This window comes from Hibiscus syriacus, unplaced genomic scaffold (assembly GCF_006381635.1).
Source record: "Hibiscus syriacus cultivar Baekdansim isolate YM2019G1 unplaced genomic scaffold, ASM638163v2 tig00110864_pilon, whole genome shotgun sequence".
Lineage (NCBI taxonomy): Eukaryota > Viridiplantae > Streptophyta > Magnoliopsida > Malvales > Malvaceae > Hibiscus > Hibiscus syriacus.
Genome location: NW_024062893.1, coordinates 18,666 through 23,620, shown reverse-complemented (window position 1 = coordinate 23,620; position 4,955 = coordinate 18,666).

The following is a 4,955-nucleotide window of genomic DNA, read 5'->3' as shown; positions in this document are numbered from 1 at the left end:
CACAGAAAGAATAATTGCGTAAAACACTTTGAGAGTGAATTGTGAATGTTGAGAGTGAGTTGAGAAGCTGAATATAACCCTCTATTTATATGCTAGAAATAGGGTTAAAATCGTCCATAAAATTTCAGGATTAAATCACTTCTTTTGTAACAGCTGAAACGTCTAGATGAACCTGACTCAAAAATAGTCCAGGTTCATTGCATCATTATTCAGCTGTTATAACTACCGAAATTATATCATGTAACCCATGAAATTAAATCAAATAACTTATGTAAATCCTGATATTAACAGCTTGTCTCCTCTGTACAAAGCTGGAAATTAGTCCAGATACATCTTAATGTTTTTTATTTAATTTAGGAAAAGCTGTTTAATTTCTGATAACTCTCATAAACCAGCTGTTATCATTTGAAATTAAATAGTCCGCAGCAGCCTATAAATATCAGTTGAAATCTTTCACATTTTTCCATTTGTTTCTTTCAAAGAGAAATTCCTCAAGAATTTTCTCTAAAAAGATAGTATCCACGCGGACGTGTCGAAGACACGTATTACCACGACCACGAGCCGAGCCGAGACGAGACGGACGGACGGCAGCGACGGTGCGCGAGAGTCCCCCTTGTTCTCTATCACTCAACAAGGAAGTGGGAAAGCCAAGCCTTAAATACCATTCCCAATAGTGTTTCCAATACTATGTGGGATTGAGCATTACCAACATTCCCCCACTAATGCGAAAGAAATCTTCTGAAACTCGAAAACAAACTTTCCAGAAAAGCAATAGCGAGATTAGTTGCTTAAGCACTAGTGAACGTATATGGAACTAGTACATAGTGATGATGAGCAATCCTTCTCTTAGATAAGTGAAATTAGTCTGGAACTTTCTAAGATCAGGGTAAACTCATAACACACAACTAATCCCTTCATCCACCTGAGTCCTCGATGTGTAAGATATATATATACAAAGTATATATTTGGCCATCTTACCTCAGGATTCTAGTAAGTGTGCTAGAAAAATGGCCCAACATTTTTCATAGAAGGCGGCTAACCCTTCTCACTTACATAGTTTATTTCATCAAGTTTATCTCAACATAAACCACCCTTTGAAAAGGGATATGAAATAATTAATAGCTTTTATAATAGTTCAACCTCACAAAGGGTATGGTGACTTTCTTCAAGTTCATTATAAATGAACCACCCAAACTCTGGGCTAAGAAGTCATTAAGAATAAATATTCAACCTCATTTATCGATAAATTCAATAAGTCCTTCTCACTAAAACCATCCAAATACTTGGATTTGAATTTATTAAGAGTTTAACAAACTCAACCTTTCTGTCGGTAAGTTCATCATTTCCTACCCACTCACTCTAGGTTATGAACTTATTAAGAATATATATTCAGCCAAAATCGGTAAATTCATCAAGTCTTTCTCACTAAGACCACCCAAACCCTGGGCTATGAATTTATTAAGAGCACTTAAGCTCATCCTGGGCATGCACATTATTCGTCATAGGGATAAGCAGTAGGAATGTGCACTATGAGTCTTTCCATGGTTTCGTTTGACCACATGGAACTTAGATAACTAAGTTGGGTATCCACCATGAATTCCTCAACCAATGGGCTTTAGACCCATCCCCCTCGACGAATCTAGGACCAGCTTCTGACTTAACCCTTTGGTAAGTGGATCTGCTAGGTTCCTTTCCGACTTCACATACTCTAAAGAGAGCACTCCATTCTTTATTAAGTGTCTCACTGACTCATGTATTATACGAATGTGTTTTTTCTTACCATTGTAAGCTTGGTTCTTAGCCACACATATCGCAGCTTGTGAATCACACAATAATGAAACTGGAGGAGTCGGTCTTCCCCACAACGGAATATCTGCTAACAAACTTCTAAGCCACTCGGCTTCTTGCCCAGCTAGGTCAAGAGCTATAAACTCTGACTCCATAGTAGAACGAGCAATACAAGTCTGCTTTGATGATTTCCACGAGATTACTGCTACACCCAAAGTAAAAACATACCCTCTCGTAGAGCTTACTTCATCATTATCAGAAACCCAGTTGGCATCACAATATCCTTCCAGTACCGCAGGAAAGCTAACAAACTCAAGTTTCCAATCCAAAGTACCCTTAAGATACTTCAGTAAGCGTTTAAGAGCAATCCAGTGCTCACCACTCGGATTATGAGTATATCTACTCAGTCTACTCACAGCATAAGCAATATCAGGCCGAGTATAGTTCATTAAGAACATTAATCTTCCGATTAACTTAGCATATTCAGTTTGGGAAACTCTACTTCCTTTCTTCTTAACTAGATGTATGCTAGGGTCATAAGGAGTTCGAACAAGAACGACATCAAAACTGTCAAATTTCTTTAGCACTTTCTCTATATAATGTGCTTGACATAAAGAAAATCCCTTATCAGTTTTGGTAACTTTGACTCCTAAGATTACATCTACTTCTCCCAAATCTGTCATCTCAAACTTAGTGGACAAGAAATTTTTAACTTTGTTAATGGACTCAATGTTAGAACTGAAAATCAACATGTCATCAACATAAAGACTTATGATAACACATTCAGTGTCAAACATCTTCGAATACACACAAGCATCCGAACCATTCACAATAAAACCAAAACTAAGAATAGTTTTATGAAATTTCTCATACCACTGTTTAGGAGCATGCTTAAGTCCATAGAGTGACTTTTTGAGTTTACAGACTTTGCCTTCCATATCAGGTGCTTCAAAACCTAGTGGATGCTCCATGTAAATCTCCTCATCTAGATCTCCATTCAAGAAAGCAGTCTTAACATCCATTTGATGTACCTGCAACTTATGAATAGAGGCTAGTGCAAATAATGCACGAACCGTTGAGATTTTTGTAACGGGAGAATATGTATCAAAGTAGTCTAAACCAAACATTTGAGTGAACCCTTTGACGACTAACCTTTCCTTGTACCGCTGAATCGAACCATCTGACCTTAGTTTCTTCCAGAAGACCCATTTGTTGGAGATTGGTTTGAATCTCTTAGGCAAGTCAACTAATTCTCAAGTATGATTAGACATTATCAATTCTAGTTCATCATTAACAGCACTTTTCCAAAAACTAGCATCGATAGATCTTATAGCTTCTTCAAAAGTTTTAGGATCCTCATCTAACAGAAAAATTTGAGCTATAGGATCTGAAATGGAGTCTAAATCATTTATCTCAGAAATAAAGGAAGTAATAAAGTCTGGTCCAAAAGAGGTTTCAACTCTTTGCCTTTTACTTCTTCTAGGCTCGAAATCAATTTGTTCAGAAGACCTAGACGGATTACAAAAGAAGTGGATGGAATATATTCTATTTGTGTATCAATATTCATTCTCGGTTCCTTTAAAGGAAAAGTATTTTCAAAGAAAACAGCATCCCTTGACTCACAAATAGAATAATCTTGTAAAAGCATGAATCTGTATGCAGCACTATTCGTAGCATACCCTATAAACACTGCATCAACAGTTTTAGGTCCGATGGTGGACTTCTTAAAGTCTGGCAAACCCACTTTGGCCAGACACCCCCACACTTTCAGGTATTGTAAATTAGGAGCGTATCATTTCCACAATTCATATGGGGTAGAATCTAATTTCTTATGAGGAACTCGGTTCAAGATATGAGTTACCGATAGAATGGCTTCCCCCCACATGTTATCAGATAACCCTGAACTTATTAGTAAAGAATTCATCATCTCTTTTAAAGTTCTATTTTTCCTTTCGGCTATACCATTCTGTTGAGGAAAATAGGGGGGATGAAGTTTCATGAATTATCTCATTCTTTTCACAAATATCTTTTAAGAAATTAGATCCATATTCACCACCTCTATCAGATCTAACCCATTTGATTATCTTATCTAACAAATTTTCTACTTCTGCCTTATAAATAAGAAAGAAGTTTTCAGCTTCATCTTTAGTTCTTAGGAGATAAACTTTTGTATATCTTGAATAATCATCTACAAAAGTTATGTAGTAGTGTTTTCCTCTTTTACTTTCAGTGTTTCTAAAATCTGCTAGATCAGTATGAATGAGTTCTAACAGTTCAGTCTTTCTAATAGAAACAGTCTTAAAGTGAGGTCTAGTATGCTTAGCTTCTACACAAATCTCACATTTGTTAAATCTAGTTGTGTCTAGTTTAGGCAGAACATTCATATTCATTAATTTCTTTAAAGCATGAAATTTTACATGTCCTAATCTAGCATGCCACATATCAATGGATTCAACAATATAAGCTGAAGTGGTAGCTTTATTTTCATTAAATTGAGTTTCTATGACAAATAAACCATTGCTTAAAAACCCTTTCCCCACATAATCACCATTTCGGGAAATTACAAGTTTATCTGCCTCAAAAACTAACTTAATGCCTGCCTTATTTAGAAGCCCACCACTTATCAAATTTCTACGCAAGGCAGGTACATACATAATATTATTTAAAGCTAGAGTTTTACTAGAAGTCAGCTTGAGTAAAACCTTGCCTTTGCCTAGCACTTCAGAACTGCTAGAGTTCCCCATATACACACGTTCACCAGTGTTCTCATCCTCGATCTCGGTGAAAAACTCTTTCCTTGCACAGAAATGCTTCGAAGCGCCAGTGTCAACTACCCATTCTAAACTGTTCTCTACCAGATTAACTTCTGAGACCACCACAACAATGATCTCATCATCTTCTTCTACAACGTGCATCTGTGGCTTGTTTTCATTCTGGCGGTCTGAGCGGTGTTGGCATTAATAAGCTTTGTGGTCGGGTAAACCGCAGACATAACACTTGAACGTCTTTCCTTCCAGTTTGGCCTTTCTTGACTTCTTGAAGTTGGTAGCCTTCTGTGGTTTCGTCTTCTTGTCTTGATTCCCATGTTTCATGATCTTCTTAAATTTAGACTCAACCAAGTTAGCTTTAAAAGAAAATTACTCAAAAAATTAGTAAGCTTATCTTTT